This window comes from Coptis chinensis, chromosome 7, assembly GCF_015680905.1.
Source record: "Coptis chinensis isolate HL-2020 chromosome 7, ASM1568090v1, whole genome shotgun sequence".
NCBI classification, from domain to species: domain Eukaryota; kingdom Viridiplantae; phylum Streptophyta; class Magnoliopsida; order Ranunculales; family Ranunculaceae; genus Coptis; species Coptis chinensis.
Window position 1 is genome coordinate 35,717,175 of NC_141462.1, and position 23,689 is coordinate 35,740,863.

The 23,689-nt window shown below is 37.2% G+C and overlaps 1 long non-coding RNA gene across 1 annotated transcript; it reads right to left on the bottom strand.

Moving 5' to 3' along the window:
• Nucleotides 1–13,167: 13,167 nt before the first annotated feature.
• On the bottom strand, nt 13,168–14,515 carry LOC147487311 (uncharacterized). Its single transcript, XR_015200692.1, has 3 exons — nt 14,420–14,515; nt 13,896–14,018; nt 13,168–13,312 (listed from the first exon to the last, which is right to left on the bottom strand). It is a non-coding gene; the product is annotated as an uncharacterized LOC147487311 (long non-coding RNA).
• Between the last annotated feature and the right edge of the window lie 9,174 nt (nt 14,516–23,689).

Sequence of the window (23,689 nt, forward strand, 5' to 3'; positions counted from 1 at the left end):
TACTATATAAATAGAAACAAGGTTTTGGAAAACCTAACACAAGAACAACAAGTCTAAGAAAACCCAATTTTGAGAGCAATCAAGATTGAGAGATACCCTTTGCAGAGAGAAAAGCCTGTAAAGAGAGAGGAATAATCTAGTAAGGTGAGAGACTGAAAGGAGTGATTGTAATCTTCCTTCCCACTTTATAAAAGGATTAGCTCTTGTGGAAGTAGGCACTATTGATCGAACCACGGTATATCTTTGTGTTATGGTATGCTTGTTTTTCTCTTTACATTATTATTTGTTGTTGATAGTTATTTAGAGAGTTGGACATGCTAGCTAGGTTGTAGTGGATATTTAGAATTTGTCTGGAGTAGAAGTGTTTTACATTACAAGTTATTTGTGTTGTGGGGATCAATTGGTATCGGTATTAACCCCAACAATTGGTATTAGAGCCAAGGTTAGATTAAACTAGGGTGTTATCCAAACCTAGCCCAAAAGGTGTTTGAACAAATTCCTGAGAGGAGGTTTGAGTTGAAAATAACTTGTAGAGATGGACCATTCCGTGAACACTTGTATGACTAGTCTGAATAGAAAGAACTACACCATTTGGAAAGCTAAGATGGAAGACTTGCTCTATTGCAAGGACTTGGCACAACCCATTGAGAATGGAGGAGAAAAATCAGAATCGATTGCTGCGGCTGAGTGGAGCAAGCTTGACAGAAAAGCAATTGGGTACATTCGACAGTGGATTGACGACAGTGTCTTTCACTATGTATCCCAAGAGACTACAACTTTTGGCTTGTGGAAGAAACTCGAAGACCTCTATGAGAGGAAGTCGGGTGGAAACAAAGTGCTGCTCGTTAAGAAGTTTGCCAGCACGAAGTACCAAGAAGGTTCTTCAATGTTTGAGCATCTTAATGAAGTACAAAATACCATCAATCAGTTGCATTTGATGAAGATTAATATGGGAGACGAAGTTGAAGCTTTGTTTCTATTAAACTCTCTACCCGAAAGTTGGGAGACGTTAGCAGTTTCTCTACACGGATCAGCTAAGGATGGAATCATTTCCATAGAGATGGCTACCGTGTCTTTGTTGAATGAGGAGACTAGAAGGAGTTCAAGAAGCAGCTCCTCTCACTCAGTGATTCTTGTCACAAAGAAATGGGGGAGAGGAAGGAGCAGAAAACCATCTCATTCTAGAGGTGATGACAGAAGCAAATCTAGGGGTAAAGCTAGAACTCCTAAGGCAGAGAGGCCATGTTACTACTGTGCCACTAAGGGTCACTTCAGGTATGAGTGCAGAACATTGAAGAAGGATGAGAAGAATAACTGTGTACATAAAGACATGGTAAAGAGGAATGGAAACTCAGGCAGAGATACTACCGCACTAGTCGATGATGGTCTAGTAAGAATTGTGTCAGATTGTGGTGAGTGTTGTCTTAGTACCTCATGCCAGGATACAGAGTGGGTGATAGATACAGAAGCATCCTATCACGTCACACCGCACAGGGGATTCTTCACTACCTACAGCTGTGGTGAATATGGTGAAGTGAAGATGGGCAACAGTGGAGTCTCGAAGATTGCAGGCATTGATGATGTTCATATAGAAACCAATGTCGAATACACCTTGACACTCAAGGATGTAAGACATGTCCTTGGCATTCAGCTAAGCCTAATTTTCGATGGGAAGTTAGATGATGATGGCTTTCTAAACTTGTTTGGTAACGAGGTATGAAAACTGAGCAGAGGTTCCATTGTAGTAGCCAAAGGGAAGAAAATTTGCTCTCTTTACAAGACACATGCTAGTTTGTGTAAAGCAGAAGTAAATGTGGCAGAAGAAAAAGCTTCCTCTGAACTATGGCACATGAGGCTGTGTCATATGGGTGAAAAAGGCATGTAAGTTCTTGTCAATCAAAAGGCCTTGCCAAACATCAAAGGCACACATTTAAATAAATGTACTCACTATTTGGTAGGAAAGCAACACAGAGTGTCTTTCCAAAGGTTCTCGTCTCACAAAAAGGACAATGTTCTTGAGCTAGTTCACACTGACTTATGTGGTCCTATGAAAGTAAAGTCCCACGGGAGAGCTTTGTACTTCTTGACTCTCATTGATGCGTCAAGAAAGATATGGGCATATAGTCTAAAGATCAAGGATGAAGTACTTGGCGTTTTCAAGACTTTCCATAGCATGGTGGAAAGAGAGATAGGGAAGCCTTTGAAGTGTATTCGCTCAGATAATAGGGGTGAGTACATAGGAATGTTTGAAGAGTATTGTAAGAGTCATGAGATTCGTCATGAGCAAACTGTTCCCAAGACACCGCAACAGAATAGAATAGCCGAGAGAATGAACCAGACCATTGTAAAGAGGATGAGATGCATGCTGTCTCACTTTAAGTTACCCAGAAGTTACTGGGTAGAAGCAATGCGTACAGTCGTGCATGTGATAAACCTATCGCCGTCATAGCCTCTGAATAGTGATTATCCAGAGAGAGTATAGTCAAGCAGAGATGTTGATTATGGATATTTGAGGGTATTTGGGTGCAGGGCATTTGTTCATATTCCCAAGGATGATAGATCCAAGCTTGATGACAAAGCCAAGTAGTGTATTTTTCTGGGTTATGGGGATGAGAAGTTTGGCTACAAACTCTATGATCCAATTAACAAGAAGGTAATCCGAAGTCGAGATATTGTGTTCTTGGAACACCAAACCATACCAGACTTTGAGTAGGGTGAGAAGCTACAAGCTTTCACTAATGATCTTGTTGATTCAGAACCAGAAGTTCCTACTGTGGAACGTGCAGAAGGCATTGAGAATGTAGAGAACCATGGGTTTGAAGATCATGATGATGATCCTATTGATCATGATGAGATAGAACCTATTGATATAAAAGATGTAGATGAAGTGCATGAACCACCACCTGAGCAAGCATAAGTGCATCCTCCTGAGCCACAAGCAGATAGGGTAAGGAGGTCAGACAGAGAGAGACAAGCTTCAACCAGGTATCCACCACATACGTATGTGTTACTATCTGATGGTAGAGAACCTATGTACTATCAAGAGGCACTTGAAGGTATAGACAAAGAGAAGTGGTTGAAGGTCATGCATAATGAGATGGATTTTTTGCATAAGAATCACACTTATGAGTTAGTTGAGAAATCGAAAGGAAGAAAAAATCTCTAGAATAAGTGGATCTACAAACTCAAACATGAGGAGAATAATCCACACCCAAGGCACAAAGCTCGCCTTGTTGTGAAGGGATTTAGTCAAAAGAAAGGGATTGACTTTGATGAAATTTTCTCTCCTGTAGTGAAGATGACTTCTATCCGGGTGGTATTGGGTTTGATCGCAAGTATGAACCTGGAGGTTGAGCAGCTAGAGCTTTTCTTCATGGAGACCTTGAAGAAGATGTCTACATGGACCGGCCAGAGGAGTTTGAGGTTAAAGGCAAGAAACACCTAGTATGCAAGCTGATAAAGAGCTTGTATGGGTTGAAGTAGGCACCGAGACAGTGATACATAAAGTTTGATTCCTTTATGGCGAAGCAAGGATACAAGAAGTTTGCTTCCGATCATTGTGTATTTGTTCAGAAATTTCCAGACGGGAATTTTATAGTGCTTTTGTTGTATATGGATGATATGTTGATAGTTGGCCCGAACATTAACAAAATATCCAAGCTGAAGAAAGACTTGAGTAAGTCATTTGAGATAAAGGATTTGGGCATAGAAAAGCAGATACTTGGGATGTGGATCACTCGTGACAAAAAGAATGGGAAGTTGTGGCTTTCTCAAGAAAGCGACATTGAGAAGGTGTTAAAGAGATTCAACATGGATCAAGCAAAGTCAGTCAGTTGTCCGCTTGGTGGCCAGTTCCGCATTACCAAAGAGATGTGTCCAAAGGCTGAGCATGAGCAGAGTCATATGGAAAAGATTCCTTATACATCCGCAATGGGCAGCTTGATGTATGCAATGGTGTGTACAAGACCGGATATTGCTTTCGCCGTTGGTATTGTAAGCCGATTTCTGTCAAATTCGGGTAAGGAGCATTGGGAAAGTGTTAAGTGGATATTGAGATATCTCAAGGGCACTTCCAAATCGTGTTTGTATTTTGGTGGAAGTAAGCCCTTACTTGAAGGCTACACTGATGCAAACATTGTAGGAACCGTTATGGTTGCATCGATTGGTTTACAAACCGTGAAAACCTATGCGCAGCGGAATAAGGGTGTTCACGGTTTGGTTAGGAAAATATCTTTGAACAGCTGTGATATCTCTGAGAATCCAAGCTCTACGAATCAGCAACCTCTTGATCTTCTGTTGTATTCCTATCCTTGGAAACCATTATGGTTGCATCGAATGGTTTACAAACCGTGAAAACCCATGCGAAGCGGAATAAGGGTGTTCATGGTTTGGTTAGGAAAATACCTTTGAATAGCTGTGATATCTCTGAGAATCCAAGCTCTATGAATCAGCAACCTCTTGATCTTCTATTGTATTCCTATCCTTGGAATGGACGTTGTGTGGGCAACGATCTACCAGCCCTTTCTTTCTCTTTTTGCCTCTTTTGAGCAATCACTGAATATTTTGGCCAAGAGAAAAAGGTTTCTTTATATAGGCTACAACAGGGACCATGAGGAGAAATTAGGGTTAGGTCTCTTAACGGGCTTGGGCTTCCCATGTTCACCCAGAACACACGACCCAAGTCCGTCAACAAATGACTTATTCCACTAAAGGCCATTGTTGCACTACCGCTCTAATCCCAAATTACATGTATTACGGTTATGGGCTCCATATTATATGCTCGTTGATCTCCCCGTGTTAAGATATTGAATGCCCATTGGTTAAGTCAAGTTACTGACAACTACATTAATCAACTTCTTATGTCCTTGAGTAGTACCACTCAACCTCATTGTCATGTCAGATTAAATCCACCTGCAAGATTTACATGACAATCCTTATGAGCTCCTCAAGGGGACATCATCAACCCGACTTCCTGCGAGTCACGGATTCCTTCTATAATCAACAGCACACCTTACATACAATGTCATTACCCAATCCATCGAGTTTGTTGATTCACAAATGAATCTCACTCATTGATGATTTAAAGCAATGTACAATGCACATAAGTGCCCATTATTATATCCGGATTAAGAGGACAAGCATCCATAATAACAAAGGTGTTTGTTCTCTTATATAGTCAGTATAAAGAGAAACAACTTCACTTGGTCCTGTTCAATACACACAAAGTGTACTAGTGTAATCCTGTAGTCAAGATAGACTAATATCATATTATATTACAACTGTACTAATGGTTTGTCCAAATCCATCTAGGTTATGAATGTTTACTTATACTTTATAAGGTACTGATGATATGATCTTCTGTGTGTCACCACACACCATATCATCTACAACATAAAGTATTATACGCATGCATATAACTAATAACATATATAATATGCATAACATTTGCCCATATGATTCTCATTCAAAATATAAATAATTAGAGTTAATACAAAAGTAATATTTTTAGTATATAACCCTATCAGACATGGCAGGTGATGTTGACTCGATGAAGTCCACCTCCGATTATCTAGTTAATTTTGGAGGGGGAGTAGTTTCTTGGCAATCTAAGTTGTAAAAGTGTGTTGCCCTCTCCACTACAGAAGCCGAGTATATTGCAGCCACTGAGTGTTGTAAATAGATGTTATGGATGAAGAGGTTCTTCGATGAACTACGGCTAAAGCATAAACAGTTTGCAGTTCTATGTGAGAGTCAGAGCGCCATCCATTTGAGCAAGAATCCGAGTTTTAATTCTAGATCCAAGTACATACATGTGCGTTATCATTGGATTAGAGAAGTACTCGAAGACAAGCATTTGTGCATTGAGAAGATTCATACCGACAAGAACGGGTTGGATATGATGACCAAGGTCTTACCGAAAGGTAAGTTTGATGTTTATTGTGCTACCTCCGAAATGGTAGCACACTCCTCTTGTTGATTTGGAAATTGCATGGAGGTATCCCCCCCTCACTGTTCGGGAGGGGGAGATTGTTGGAGTTATCCCTCACATGAGGAAGAGGAGAGAAATCGGTTGACGTCTACGTGGAGAAGCCTGAGCGCGAACGCGCTCAAATTGGCCTAAGCACCAAGCGCGCCCACCCTCATGTTACTGGATTTTTAGTTCGAAGAAAAATCAGAGGGCGCGTACGCTCGATTTTGCCTTGACAAAGGCACGCCCGCGCTTATGTCTAATTTTGTAGTTTCTATTTTGCTACAGTAACCACGAGATTGCGGGTTACTATATAGATAGAAACAAGGTTTTGGAAAACCTAACACAAGAACAACAAGTCTGAGAAAACCCAATTTTAAGAGCAATCAAGATTGAGAGATAACATTTGCAGAGAAAAAAGCCTGTAAAGATAGAGGAGTGATCTAGTAAGGTGAGAGACTGAAAGAAGTGATTTTAATCTTCTTTCCTACTTTATAAAATGATTAGCTCTTGTGGAAGTAGGCATCATTGGCCGAACCACGGTATATCTTTGTGTTGTGGTATGCTTGTTCTTTTCTTTATATTATTATTTATTGTTGATAGTTGTTTATAGAGTTGGGCATGCTAGCTAGGTTGTAGTGGATATTTAGAATTTGTCTGGAGTAGAAGTGTTTCATATTACAAGTTATCTGTGTAGTGGGGATCGATTGGTATCAGTATTAACCCCAACAGCAGGGCCTTAGATGTGTTTTACTACTCACGACTCACCATACTACTTAATGAGCTTAAATTAATTTTTGCTAACAAATTGTACTATGTTAGAAGATAGAGTATTTGTCACTGTATGGAAGTTCTTATGAGACTCTTAAACCTTAAGAGAAAACAAGGGAAGCTTCATGGTATTCATGTATCAAGAAACAGCCCAGAAATCTCCCATCTCCTTTTTGCTGATGACAGTTTCCTTTTCTGTCGAGCAAACACGGAAGAGGTATGAAAGGATGGTTTCCTCTGAGTACTCTCTCTTATCAAACACACATGTATTTTTGCATGCATACTGTCTTCTTAGCTGGCAGTGATACAAATGTGTGTATGTCAAGTATGTGACTATCGCGCATTAAAAGATCATAGGAAGTTAGGAACAAAAGATTGGTAATAACCGAGTATCCGTTTGATTCAAGTCAAAACTGTAATTTTGTAGAGGTACTACATAAGACTCGTTAATTTTGGTTTAATAGCTGCAAAGTCTTTGTCTTTTTGTTATGTATTCTTAACCATGATGTGGTTAAAGTAAAGATAGTTCTTGTAGGAAAAATCTCTACACTTGATGCATCGTTAATGCGCATAAATGTTGCAAGATTCATTACCTTATGTCCTGTATTTATCCATTTATGTCCTTGGAGATCGAGAATGTCCATCCATTGCGATAGATAACGTAGGATATATTATCAATTGATCCAATTTGTGATGCCAATAACAAATGTCGTAAACGGATGTCGTGTCTAACTTCGAATCGTATTATTGTGTACCGTAGAGAATGTTTGAAGCTGATTCCCCATTCAAAGTTCTCATTTGCGAAGATCCGGTTACTTGTCGCCCAATTTGAGATCCGACAAAAGAATATTGATGGTGCACGTAAGCTTTTGGGGAATGCTATTGGAAGAGCCCCAAAAGACAAGGTATTATTAATGTTTTCTTTATATAACTTTGAGTCGATATGTTTCTCTTTAGTAAGGTTTTATCGACTCTCATGCCTTGACAAACAGATATTTAAGAAATATATCGAGATAGAGCAAAATTCGGAAAAATTAGTCGATGTAGAACTCTCTATGAGAAATACCTGAATGGGCTCTTGAAAATTGCTATGCCCGGAGCAAGTATGCTGAATTGAGAGGTCATTAAAAAAACCGAGATGGCTAGAGCTATATTTGAACTTGCAATAGCACAACCTGCACCGATATGCCGAATTTCTTTGGAAGGTGCGTAAAGATAATATTGCTATGGTTGTATTGTCAAACATATAAATTATCTGTATAACTCACTTGCATCCAGATATCATTGAAATGTTTTTACTTGAAACTAAAAGTAATATTGCTATGGTTGTATTGTCAAACATATAAATTATGAAACTGCTTTCATCAAGTTTTAGGTAAGGTTGGAATATGAAAATCAAACAATGATTGTAGTCCATAATTACATAAATGGTATTTGTGTTTTTTAAAATGTATAATCTCTCAAAATATATTTTAGTTATTGAATAAGAAAAGAAGACAAAAATCTGAAGAAGAGAGAAAAATAATTATGTACGGCCCTAATTAGTTTTGGCCTCCTCTCTCACACATCTACATATAAGGTTTGTGGGGCTATATGGATCGGTTGGGTAGGAAATTTTTGCTTCTTTTCCCTGCTTAGTTCCCTTTAATCGAGGTCAATTACAATAGTCTTTTTTGAAAAAAAAATATTACAGTAATCTTTCTCCTCAGGGGACAGAATTTTGTGAGACCAATAATTTCTTTTTTACACCTTTGTTAGAACCAGCAAGTGAATAAGATCGCCAGTAAATTATAAAGTCTACATAATTAACTGTGTTTTTTAGAAAAATATAACTTCATATGTAATGCACAAAAGTCAAGATGTCTGAATATGTTTTCAAGGGTGGATTTGGGGTGGAGTAGAGAATTGATAGTTAAAAAAGGAAGAGAAACTACATTTGTTCGATTAAGCATGGCTTATTTGATACCTATATATTGCTTGAATAACACAACAAATAATGATTTTGAAGCACTAATTTGGAAGTATGGTTGCATTAATGTCGGCTTATCAGTTGAACGGTAAAACATAATTCTCAAAGGCTCAAACTTTTATTCTTGTTACCCAGTATTAGCCTTAAAATGATATTCTTCATAAAGTGAAAAAAATATTTCTATTTGACATCTTTGCTGAATCAAGTACACACGCTGCCACAAGACACAAACACACATGCTTCGAAGAATGGGGATAACTAAATGTTTATCTAATCAGCCTTTCTCTTGGCAATCGACTAGTGAAAATCCAATTTTGTTATATCTTCACCTTTAATTGGGGATTCAATTGGAAGAATTTCTAGTTTCGCGTGAAGGAAATAATAGTTTTGATGTTTATGTTGTTTGTTTGGTTCCCGGCTTCAATATAATAGAAGTTGAAACCGAGGATCCGGAAAACTTGATACTCGATTAGGTTCCGTGGCATAACGTTGAATCAATATAAACAAAAGGCATGTCTATCTTGAATATGCTGAATATCTAATTCCTATGATTATCATACATGATATTAAACCCCTCGGTATCGATGAGTCTGAATCCAAGAAACAGAGAAGTGGTATAATGTATTTATCACGATTTTACTATATTCTCTCCTGTTTAGTTAGTGCAAAGCAAAGGCAGTAAATTTTATTAATCATGATTTTATCTAATTTATACAGGCATATATTGATTTGAGATATCGGAAGGGGAATATGAAAGAACCGCACAACTCTATCGAGGTTACTTGATCGCACAAAGCACTTGAAGGTGTGGATCAGCTTTGCAAAGTTTGAGGCTATCACCGGGTTTGAAGGCAAGGCGACGGCGTGGCGTAAGAGAATGACCGGGCTTTACTCGGAACAAAGGAAGCAAAGGCCTCCAACGCTAGAAGTATGTTAGAATTGCTTTTCCGTTCTTTGAAAAGTGGTGTATAGATTGAGTCTCACATTTCCTATTTTACTCCCAGTGTTTGAAAATGCTATTAACCACTTGAGAACTTCCGCTACCGAGCTCAAGGAAGAAAGAGCTATCTTTGTTAGAGGAGTGGTGACTATGGAGAGTAGCTTTGGCGACATTGGAGATGTCGGCATAGTGCAGAATAAGTTGCCAAGAAGCTCAAAAAAGGGAGAGAGATCGTTTCGAGGATGGACCCTCACCGGGTATGCTCCTTCGTGCATTTATTTTTTTTCGCTGGCTCCAGTTATTAGTGTAAACTTCGTATTTTGTTGTGGATGGTAACGCAAAATCCTCTTATAATAATTTTCAGGTACGAGGAATACTACGACTATATCTTCCCCGAGGAGATCGCACCCTACGAATCTCAAGATTCTTGGCCGCTTTACAAGTGGAAAAAGCAAAAATTTAGCCATACTGGAGGAATGAGGGGTGTTCACATGGTAATTATGTCATGAAAGCGGATACTCATTTTATTTGTTTTTCAAGGTGATGTCTCATCTTGTGTTATATATGTTCGATTTCATCCCGTATGGTATCCGTGAAGTGCTTTGAAATGAGTTTCTACTTTTTCTCGCTCTTTTCAAAGTCAAGGCTGTACACGTGGTCCATGTATTGTAAAAAAAATCTGATATTGTATTACTTAAGCAATGTGATTTTGAATGTATGTTTTTCATGTTTCAAATTTGACAACGTTTACATTATGTTGTCTTTAGGAATATTGTTTTGCATGTGACCCGCCTTTTTCCAATGTTTATTGTCTACACGACTAGTTAGTTTTCATTGTAAATTAAGTAAAGAAACAAATATTTACAGTAGGATATATTTTTATATAGTAATGATTCTTATACCTGTTATTGTTGATGCTTTATCTTTTAGACAAGTTTGCCTTTACCACGAATTTTAGTTTTGCGCTTTTAACATCCAGCAGGTAAATAGTGGCCACCACAATTTTTATGTGAAAAATCTAGTGCATTTCTGATGAACAACATACAATTCCCCGAAATAAAAAAGAGCTTCTAGTTTGGTGGTCTCACTATTGAGATTTCCATCAAAGCTGATTCATGTCCAATCACTCGCACTACCTGAAAAGTACAATGTTTTGAATGTTGTTTCTTTCTTCTCGAGTGGATGTTGTTTCCGTATCATAAAGCAGGTTAAAGTGATTTTGGTTATGATGTTTTGATAAATGTATGTGGATGTTGTTTATGTCATAAAGCAGGTTAATGGGATTTTGGTTATGACGTATAGGATGCAGGTTGAGAAATGAATACGATCGAATACAAAAATGAGAAAATATTTTTAAAAAAAATTATTTTCATTTGTCTTACTTTTGAAAAAAAGTGACATAATATCTATTCAAAGTGACACAACTAACCACTCTTATGTGTCGCTTTTCTTTTTCATACATATGGAGTTGATTCCCAAAAAGTGACACAAGAAGTAAGAGGCTTTTGTGTCACTTTTTTGACGACTTGTGTCTCACTCTGGTTCAAAAGTGACACAACTAGTATATTTAATGTGTCATTTTTGACGTACTTATGTCTCACTCTGGTCTAAAAGTGACACAACTAGTATACTTAATGTGTCACTTTTAACGAAATTATGTCCCACTCTGGTCCTAAACGGATACAACTAATGTCACTTTTGACAAATCGTGACACTCTTTTCTTAAAAAGTGACACAAGAGGTTATTCTTAAGTGTCACTTTTATTAACAAAAGTGACACATTTAGTAAGGCTTTTGTGTCACTTTTGGTAGAACTTTTATGTGTCGGGGGCTTATAGGTCACCTCGAAATTAGTTTCAAAAGTGACACAAGTGACTTCTTGTGTCACTTAAAAAGTGACACAAAAAGCCCTTCTTTTAGTAGTGGGTTATGGAGCTAATGGACGTACACCATTAACCAATTCTCCGCTATCACAGGGAAAACTATTAACTTTGAAAAATCCAGTGTCTATTTCAGTGCAAATATGACTCATTCTGATAAACAATCCCTCCATCCCATCCTGGGTATGACAATCATTTCTTTTTCCGACAAATACCTAGGGTGCCCTCTCTTCATGGGGAAAACAAAAATGCATATGTTTGATTCGCGTATCTCTAAAGTTGAACAATGCATTACAAGTTGGAAAAGTAAGCTTCTCTCCTAAGCAGGAAGAACTGTACTCATTAAATATGTCAACACACATATCCCTACCTACCAAATGGCTTGCTTCAGTATCCCAAAAAAGATTTTGCAAAAAATGGGCTCTCTTCAATGAGACTTCTGGTGGGGAACATAATAAAAAGGAAGAAGATAAGCGCTCACATGGTCTATACTTAAAAAACTGGAAATTCATTTGCAAACCCTAAATGCCAAGGAGGACTTGGTATCCGTGACTTAGAAAACTCAAACATTACCATGCTTTCAAAGCTGGCTTGGAGATTAATCACTGAACCTTTCTCCCTCTGGGCCACTATCCTCAAAGCTAAATGTCATTCCAACAGTACTGCCATAAATTCCAAACCAAAACAAGGTTCTTCTTGAATTTGGCATAGTACTTGCAAAGGCATCAAGCAAATCAAGGCACATGTCATATGGTATATTGGTGATGGTTCTGATGTTTCCAACGACCATTGGATCCCAGGCAATCCCCCAGTCAGAACTCCTCATAATCATTTCATACCCCCTTCTAACAAAGGTCAAAGACCTAATCCTTACCAATCCAATCTAGTGGAACATCCCACTTCTCCAAAACCTTTTTTCTTCCACTATACCAAAACAGGACATCCCTAACAGTCAGAAACCGTTACTAAAAAGATTTGTAACGGTTTTTATGCGTCACAGTTTGGGCGTTGCTAATTCGTTATTAATATTCGTAACGGTTTATAACCGTTACATAATTATTTATTGTAACGGTTTCTAACCGTTACTAATATTTACTAACGGTTTTCTTTACTCAATTGTATTACTCTTTAGCAACGGTTTTATAAAATTAGTAACGCTTTTTGGTGTTACTCTTTTTTAACATCAGTAACGGTTTTATAACATTAGTAACGCTTTTTTGTGTTACTCTTTTTTAACATCAATAACGGTTTTATAAAAATAGTAACGCTTTTTTGTGTTACTCTTTTCTAACATTAGTAACGCTTTTATAAAGTTAGTAACGCTTTTTTGTGTTACTCTTTTCTAATATTAGTAATGCTTTTATAAAGTTAGTAACGCTTTTTTGTGTTACTTATTGCAAAGCTTAGTAACGGTGAAGAACCGTTACAAAACTATTTCATATGTAAAAAAAAAAAAAATCCCAAAACCACCCCCTCCCTTTTGGGAGACTACTTAACCTGCATAAAGATGCCCCCACTTATTGGGTATTTTACAATCGTCCATAATATAAACAAGAAATCTCACAAGTGCATCTAATCACATAATCTTTTATTAAAATAACATTACCAAAACGTCTTTCATAAATAGGACTTGCCACGAATGAAATACACACTGTTTTCCAAATCAATGGGACTTGTCCTTAAACTCAAGCTCTCACATCATTTGTACAAAACGCTCACCTTCAGTAGTTGTAAGCATCAGGGGATGACTTTGGGATGGTATCATCAGAAAAGTCTCTTTCATCCTATACACCAATAGAAATAAATAAAAATGAGTCGAGCAGTTGAAAACAAATATGTATATATAGATATATACTTATATCCTATTCTTAAGTAGTAGCTCTTTATACTCAAACTACGGAATTCAGAAAACAGAGTATGGTAGCATAATTCTTAAGTAGCAGTATGTTTTGTCCCTTCCAAGACATCGGAAAGTTCAGTATTTATTTTCACTGGTCCAACAACCAAACTCACAAAAAATGTGGCAACAGGGTCTCATACTCCTAACAATATGAGTAATTCAAACTCCAATAAACTGTTCTACTTAAGTAGTCTTCAAAGATCCTACTTTTGACACTGTTTTGTGCCTTCCAGAAAAATATTTGACGCAAGGAGGTGTTCTCTCGTCTCATATACAACCCTACAGACTCTATTAATTCCATGGGAAGAGTAAGAGAACAGTTCTATTGATTATTACTAAAGAAGCTCATGGAGTCCAAAAAAAGCTGTCACAGAACATTTAATTAAGTCAAGCATAGGCGTACATAAATTTCCATATAAATTATTCTACTTAAAAAAAGTAAAAGAACAAGGTCAATGGAGACATACAGGAGAAATGTACTCTTCAGTTCCTACAAAAGAATTTGACTGTGTTATGGGCTCAGCTACAAATATAGGAGGTGGTTGATTTATAGATCTTCTTCGTTTTGCAGGAACCTGAGGCACCAAAACCTGTCACATCAAGATGAAATGTATAGTAACATTAGGTACAAGACCATGCCATATTTAATGCAACAATGTTTAATGAGTAATTTCACCAAATGAAATGATAATTCTAGGATTTCTTTCATGAATAGTGACACAAGTCATAAAATGTACTATTGTGTTTTACACTCTTATAATCACAATAAAGGGTTTCATTAGTGCGGGTGTAAAATCAGTTCCCATATGCTATTCGAAAGATAAATAAAAAACTATGTTCCATGGACACTACTAGTGTGTATCTACGGGTATGATCATACTATTTGCAACAATTCTTTAAGGTTAAATAGCTAAACAAAGTAAACAAAAACAAACAAAATCATTCACAACAATTCTTTGGAGCTTTCAAGAAATTTTCGCAAACACGACACCTTATACAGCAGTTTCTACTTGAGCAGATTCTAGAATGAGATTAGCGTATTTGTAAGTACGCAAAGAGAGTGCCTTGGTGTTTTCAATAATCTGTTGTTATTCGTACCTGCAAGTCAGATCAGAGAAGAAAGGGAGTGAGTTGGAAAGGGCTAGCCGACAAAGACGCAAATGAATGCTTAGCAGGAGGAACACCAGTTGAACACTTACACATTCACATGATTGGGTTCCATGACAACAGTTCCCGACTTGGAATCAATCTTTGCGTCAAGCTTTGAATTTCGCACAAGATTCACTATCCATCTTTCAGCCTCGTCATAAGTCATATTCAACTTTTCCGCAAGTGTTCTGTCAGATATAAATGAATAGACAGATGAATGGACACTGAATTTCTACACGTCACAAATTACTAGACGAACAAAGTGAAACTAATTTACATATAAAACTGATTATTCAAGTCGCATTTAATTACCCTATATCAATGCACTGATGTATTTGCACTAAGTTTCAAATATGAAAAGACGGGCATTTTCGAGAAACTCATCCCTTAAAGGTACTGTAGTAAAGTTGCCTTCTTCAACACGTTTTCCCAAGAAAGGATCATTCAAGATAACCCGCACGAGTCCGGAGATTCAAAGGCAGAAAAATATTTCGAGAGACATGCATGAAAGCGAAGCATAAAATGCAACGTGAAACAATCACAAACACATAAAATAGCATCAAGCTTATGTAAAGATCACGGATGCATATCTTCTCCCCACCAAACAATTACTAAAAGCATAGGTACAAATGCGCACACCTAGAAGGTTTCAAGTGATGCAATCAATATGAATGATGACGATTATTCGTATTCTATTGAAAACATCCCGTCAAACAAGTAGTCATTCTATATGAACAACTTACATGGAAAGATGACTAACTGGTTGTAGCAGAATCGCAACCCCTACACATCATGGACCATACAAGCAAACCACATGGCATGGTATACGAGGATTTGTGTCAAGTATACACGCCATGGTAGACGAACACAATCTCAAGGAAAGCATTTGGTGCAGAGGCACAAGTGCTACTATAACTATCTAGTTGTCACATGTATTCCATGAGTTCTCGAATTGGATTGTACCTCAATTCTTTTTCAACTTTAACATTTTTTCCTAAAATCATCATCAATGGGATAAATTATAAATTCAACTATAGCATGCTGTCGTGGGTTCCAGCTATGGCAACTTCCCTTAAAGAACTGTATAGTGTTGGAAGAAAAGGATGATCTAGATGTGATATTATTTCCCTTTCGATACATGCCCGATGAACCTGCGCATACATAACATGATCTCGTCAATGCGGCACTTTTTCCACCGCCTCGAAATACATATATACTTGTCAGCTTTAGAAGAAAGATGAGATACGTAAAATGGCCCCAAGAATACCAAAATACTCTTAAGGCTAAGTTACAGTGACACGGATAGGTGTGTCCGTATCCGACACTGATAGGAGGTGCTCGACAAGGCAAAATATAAAAAATTGAGATATATCACATACAATGTGTTGGACAGAGACACGTGGATACGTATCCGACACAGATTTTTACAAACTATGCCTTGTCCATGTAACATAACTCTAAGGATACATATCCGACACAGATTTTTACAAACTACGGATTGTCCATGTAACATAACTCGTTATATGTAACAAAACCGACAGGATAACCGAGATCTCGACAAGTGATTCAATTGTGAACAATCCAAATCCAACAAAGTAAAATATCTGCAAGCAAGAAGATGATTGATAGTAAGCTCATTCTTCTTACTACTTTTATCATTGCATTTATCCAAAAATATCATTTTATAATGCCGCTTAACCGAACCGGCCCATCTGAATTCTGACTATACCCATTTACAATCGCCGATTGTAGTACTTGGGGTACCTTCATTTTTTATTTAGATCTAATTCATTTACAAAACGACATTTAAGTGTAACTTTTGCTCGACTAGAGAACTGATTGACGGAGTTCCCGTAAACCATGTATTAAGAACAAAAATCAAAACCCAAGTGATAAGAGTCACCGTTTCTAATTGACCATCATAAGATGACCGGAAGCTATTCACCATAAAGAAAATTTTGTCACAATGAGTCCAACAATTTCAGGGAATAATCGAAATGGCTTCTAAGCTGCCACTAGGTTAGAAATACGATAATGATATCTAATGTATACTCTCATTCATGATAAAAGTTGAAAAGCCCATCAATGCAAATAAATAAGATCGGCCGCACACATACCCACACATGCCAAAAAGTCGGTTATATACTACTATTACTTTTTTCCTGAACAATAGCATGCTATATTTCCAAGTAGAGCATACCATGTTATCCAAAGGTTTAGCATATTATGTTATCGGTGGAATCACAAGAGTATTTTTATCGACAAGACAATATTTTATATCAATTCCAATTGAACGAGATCATGCTTTGTGTGAATTTATGATTCTCCTAATCCAACCTAAAAAAAAGGCAAGTTTGGAACCATTCATGCACCTATTACATTTAAAATGTAAAATCTGCTTTTTCGAGGCGGTTCAGCGGCTAACTAAATGCCAAATTTTGTGGTTTAGATAATCCCAAGGCAAAACCTTCCACTTGTTCAAGGAATATAATCATAATTTAAGAAAACATATCTCTATTGAAGTAACTTCATTGAAATTCTTGGTGTTGGGAATACCAAGACAACGATTCCATCTTTGATGGCGCCACTCCTTAAAGTGTCTTTCAAAAGCTCTGCGACCCCAAAGAGGCGTGGTTCCCACATATCTCACATTTGAATTCACGGGGCAAAAGACGTAATTCACCGAGTAATCTAAAACTAAAGTAAGTCAATATCAGTCCACGCTTTCACTCATGCATGTACATATCTTGATTCACGTAATAACATATGTTTGCTATACACTTGATGTACATCAAATATTCATATGTACATCAAGTCCCCGACAAATACATGCAGTGCATGCATCAAGATGCTAATGCCTATGTCACGCTTCATCCCAATCGCTAAACGCGGTCGGAGTATAGGAATGTGACAAACAAACTAGCATTATAAAAAAAAAAAAAAAAAAAAAAACCAGTGGTTTGTATAATCAAGGGAATATACCTGGCCAAGACCATGAAGCTTGTATAACTAGTATGGAATGGGTTTCCCATCCCAGCCCATTGGCAACTTGAGAGGATTGTAGATCTGCTGCTCATCGTCATCACTTTCACTGTCAACTTGCACCTCTTCCTGTTTGAAATTCATAGAGCAATGGATGTTACTAACCGTTACAATCGTAATATGCATTATAACGGATGTACCAGCTGCTCAAGCGGTGTATGCTGACCAGAAGTAAAAAACAAAAAAGACTTAGGTACATGTAAGTAAAATCATGTGCTTGGTGTAAATATCTGAAAACCACTTCACCAACAAACAATACTCTAATATCAAAAGTAAAGCACAACGAATCTAGGTTTAATCAGATCCACCAAAAAAGATATCTAATATTTGCTTTTGACAAAATCATCTTTTTTGTGTCTTTGTACCCCCATTAAGATAGGTTTCTATGTTGTTCAAGGCCTCTTGGATAAGAGTTGGGAGGTTGGGCACCCGCCTTAGGTTCCACACACACATTATCTAACTAGTTTTTATCTTCTTTTTTTTCAGTGGTTCCACATTAGTTATGTTTATTAGTCGTTTTACTCTCTCAGAAACGGATCGTGGGAGAAAGGTTTCTCTCTTATCACAAGTCTTGCAACACACACGCGCGCACAAACTTCTGCAAACAAGCAAAACTTAAATCTAACTCTTTCAAAGTATGTTCCACCCTCCAACCAGCTGAGGGAACTAGTGCATAAATTAGAAAAGGAACTAGTTAATCAATTACCTTTGTAAGAAAAAGCCTCTCTGCTCGCTCCTTAACTGTACCCCCGCTCTTAAGCCCTAAAGCTGATAATGCCTGCCAATAAAAAACAAAAGATCCAAATAATTTGTTCCAGGCATGCAAAAGTTAAGTAACCCAAATAAAATATAAAATCAAAATTTAAGGTTAAACAAAGTTCAGGTAGCAAGATAATAATGGACCATAGAAGCCATATAGCCTTGTCCAAAGTTATTTCCCCATTCAAAAGTTATTGCTATGGCAATATTAGAAGGAATAGGTTTAACACTTGTCATGTATGTTATTGCTAAGGCACAAAACAACAAACTTTGCATGCTTCCTAATTTCTATAACACTTCTAATGTATATTAGGGTGTTGAACTGTGTGACTGAAATTTCAAAGGAACGTGATAAGAAGTTTTTTCCTGTTATAATTATCATGATATTACTATATGAAAGGTGGGGTAGGGGAAGGAGTTGGTCCTCCCGATTAATGAGGCCTCAGCAACCAATTTCATGGACCATCCATTCCCATCCATGGTTCATCCCGTGAGAGATGCACAAAACAACCACTAAACAAAGACCATCAAAACCGAACTCTTTGGTTGCACTAATGGTACAACCCCAATAGAAAAACACGTAAAGAATTAGCCAACAGGTCAAACACAAGTTTATAAAATGAAAATAAGATCCACACATCTAGAGCACCATTGCATGCCGACTCCATAGATTCAAATAGAGTCTTAGACAAACAGGGGTGAGGAATAACCATTCGAAAAGGGCATATCTAAAATCTTGAGCGTGTAAGTAAAAAAATAGTATCCTCTTTTAACTTTCCAGGCCCCACTTCCATTAACTCTTCCACGATACTGTAGTAGTCGAGATCTATTAAAGCTTCGTGGGAGATCAACCTGCCAAAAGCAGACCACAAATCAGTAAGTAGAAATTAAATAATGAAAATTAAGAGACCGTATAAGAAGAAGGCAAAGGAAGAGAAAACTACTGGATGTCGGTGGCGGCAGAAGTGTTTATTTGGTTGAGCGAGAGAGAGGCGTTGGAAAAACAATAAGAGGGGATGAAAAATATAAGAGAAAGAAGAGAGAAGAGCGCGATTTTGTATTTTTTCCCTCTCACCCAGAATTCTAATTTTGGGACTTTATTTAGTTTTTTTTTTTTTCGCTAATCTAGTTTCTATTATCTTAACCTTAACCCACGGTTTCCTGTCAAAACAAAAATTTATAAAAACGTTACAAATTAATTCTCAAATCCGGGAAAATTAACTAACACATTATTTGCAATTTTAACGCTAAATAAACGTTAGGAACTTAGTTACGCCTAAAAAGCGTTAGTAAACAAAAAAAGTGTGCTTTACTGATTTTCTGTTTTGGTGTAGTGTTCGGAAACAATCATACAAATCCGCACTATCCATCTGAGCAATACTCAAGCAACACAGGACCATCTAAAGTGGAACCTCACAAAAAAAGGAATTTTCACAACTCAATCCTGTATAAAAAACTCACTCCCTATACTAATGATCCAAACCATCTAAACAAGAGTTTCCTCAAGATCTGACATGTCAATGCCTCCCCAAGAACAATTAACTTCGCTTGAAAATGCTACCACAATTTCGCTCCCACACGAGAAAAAATAGGGGCTCATGTACCCATACCTACTCATAAATGCCCACTCTGTGATCACTAGGGTATGTTGGTTCACTTCTCAATGGGTTTTCACTTTCCATTCCATTGCACACCTCTCCACGCGCCATTGGATCGACATCTGGCTATCCCCACCAAAGCTTTGGAAATTCAATCATGATAAATGGAGTACCTTCTGTATCAATATTACCTTGGCAATATGGAAAGTACGTTGCAATGCGGTGTTTAAAAAATTAATACCAAACCAATTCCAAGCAAAAATGATAACTAATTCAGCCCATAAAAAAGATAAAGGAAAATACAGGATGAACAACCCCACTGATAACTCCATCCTTCAACTCCAAACCATCTCACCCACAAACCAACCACCACACTGGAAACCGCCAACTGACCCATCTCAAAAGTTAAATGTTGATGTAGCCTACCTTTGTGACACACAGTGTTTCGGTATTGGTTTTATACTACGGAACTCACACAGTTCCTTCTTAGCAGCAAGAACCAGGACAGGATATGCAAACTCAGCAGAGGATGCAGAATGCAGAGGTATTCTCATGGCCACTCAATGGGTCATAGCTAGACAGATTTCACATCTAGAGATAGAGACGGATGCCCAGGCTATAACTACATAATGGGAGAATCAGACATCTAATCTTGCATGGCAATCCAAGCTTATTATAAAGGATATCAAATCATTGAGCTTACATTTTGTATATTTTACAACATCTTTTTGTAACTGTCACAGCCCGAATTTCTAAACAATTAAAAAAATGAATATTTGAAATATAAATATCTCAAACATCACTCGGTTCAATTGTCTAAAAACCCAGGCTATGACGGGGTGGATACAACACATGTCAAAACCTAAAACCCACATCATAAAGAATCTTAACAACAAAAATAATCTCCAAAATTCTCCTTATTACTTTATAAAAAAAGTCTATCTTCCGTCCCAATAAAACATCAAACCACTCTAAGAATAACATGTCTTCAACATCGTATTTTCATGTCATATGAAAAGAAAACTACGTTATTACATACTTCCAAAAGATCAGACCTAATTAAAATAAACTCCCGGACTGCTCCAGATCAAATCCAAATCAAACGCCGCGGTTCCACTGCCTTCTACCTATGTTCCCAAGAACACACCCACGTTGCCAAAACAAAGCAAACATGGGTCAACAAAATGGAATTTGCTTGGTATGAGTAGACTAACCACATATAAATATTATCATACTTTAATTATCCAAACAATCACGTTATATTTTCCCATAACTTAATCATTCTCAGCTTGGAAGACAGGTAGTTCCGTCATTTCAACCGGCATAGTTTCTTCCTAAGCAAAACTTCCATTATATTAACTCGTTTTAATATCTAAATCATTGAATTAAAACTTACCGATATCCACTGCTGTATAAGGGTAGGACCGCGTCCCTGCACAAAATGTTATTAAGTCCTACCCTCCTGCAAAAGAAAGTTAGAACTTCTATATAACATATGTAGATATTATATTAGGTATTCAAAAGTAACCCAAACACTCGCATAATCAAATCAATTTCTCTTATCAATTAATCAATTACATTTCTTATACACATATTTCACCACCTATGTGCCTTAGGTCATTCCCGCCACATTCAAAGAATACCTAACTCTACATTCCCGTACACTCAAGGAATACAACTAACCCGCAAGGGGAATACCTTAGTTCCTCTCTAGGGCAGTCCAAAGAATCTGGTCATTCATGTCACATTCAATGAATACCCGGGTCATTCATGGCATAGTCAATGAATATCCAATTATAACGCTAATGACCATTTATGACACATTCAATAAATGCCCACCTATCACATGACATCTTCAGTCATAAGTCTCATTTCCAAAACTTGAGGCGTGGAGAGTTCTAAAAGAGTGCGGTAAATTTGTTTACGCATTATTGAAATTTATTATATATATTCTTTTAGAGAACGAAGGAGTATCTTGATTCATGTATTTGGTTTACGCGTTATTAATTATATGGATGTCTAAGTGTCATAACGTTGTATATCATAAAATACTGCAAAATCACATAGTAGTTAATACACGTACACACGTATATATAGAAATGTCTTAGCCTAAAGCCAAGCATGCTAATAGCCCTAGCTAGATCTATCCTAATAGACCGAATCATAATCCGAGTTAAAAGTCAAACTGGGCCAATTAGTCATAGTCAACCCTGGTCAACAGTCAAAGTCAACTCTGGTCTTAAACCGATTAGCTAAACTGACCAGGTTCAATAACTTAAGCCTTAACCCGGCCCATAAATTGATTTGGCCCAACTTGAAATATCTAACTGAAACATATACTATGGACAAGCCCACTAAAACTTAAAACCGGCCCAAAACAAAAGTTGAATTTCGGCCCAACTAAAAAAAGAGAAACAGAATCGTTGTCTCTTCTTCTTCCTCGCCAGAACGCCTCTACCACCAATCAACCACCGCCAGCCACCGCTCGCCACCACTTTTCAACCTAACGGTTTGCTTCCTTTTTAAAAACCCTACATACCTATACCAACCAATCTCAATTCCCTTATACGATAAAAACTCGAATCTACGCCATTAATGTCTGTAAAAGCTTCCCCTCACACTCTCCAGTACCCAATCTCCCTTCAACAATCAACCATCCAAACTACAGCCTAACCTCACAACAAAACCAACAAAACAAATTATTCAAACAATCAAAATCATGACGATTTGGTTGTTTTTTTTTTTTTTTGGAACGCCATTACTGCTCCTCCCGAACTTCAACAGTTCAAATCTCACGACACCAACAAATTGCCGTCAATACCAATCAAAGAAACGCCTAGATACTTATCTAGTTCCACCAAGACAATTACAGTAATCATAAACAAATTATGTATTCATTTTATTTCAAAGGATTGGGGCAGATTTTCTGTCGACAATCTCGAACCAACGATAACAGTAGTTAAACCATGTAAAATTTATCATGTGAACACAATAGGTATTCTCCAATTCCTCCACATAGATACAGAGAGAGTAAACACAGAAACTTAACATGAGCGAAGAAAGGTAAAAACCGATAGCGAGATAACTTTGTCGGTAAACCCAAAACATACTGTAAGAGTAAGAAAATTTCATGTTTAAATGAATTGAGGTATTCTCTACTCACCTGTAGCGCGCTCCGACTATCAGCTAGCTAACAGAAAAACTTTCTTTTCTGCTGTCAGCAAGATCTCCAACAAGAAACTTCTCTTCTCCCTTTCCTCTCTGTGAAACTCTCTTTTCTGTAAAACTCTCCATTTTTTACCAACCCTACTTTTTTCTTTTCTGTTTTTAAAAACCACCGAAATAAGGAAAAGGGTTTATCCTATAAACCCACGTTTTCTATTTCCACTAACACTTATCCTATTTTATTTTATCTATTATCTATTATTATTATTATTATTAGGAAAATAAAAGAATAAAAACACGGGGCGTTATAGTAACCGTGTGATAAACGGACCTGCTGACATATTATCTCATAAAGCAATACTGCTAAGGGACTCTTATCAATGGGAAGGAGATCCTCCTCTGTGGCTAGTGGATACTATAAGTATAGACAAAAGCACCATCCCCACCTGTACAGGCCCACATTCTAATATATGATATATCGTTAAAAAAAAAAAAAAAAAAAAAAAAAAAATAATAATAATAGGCTCATAATAATAATAATAAATAAA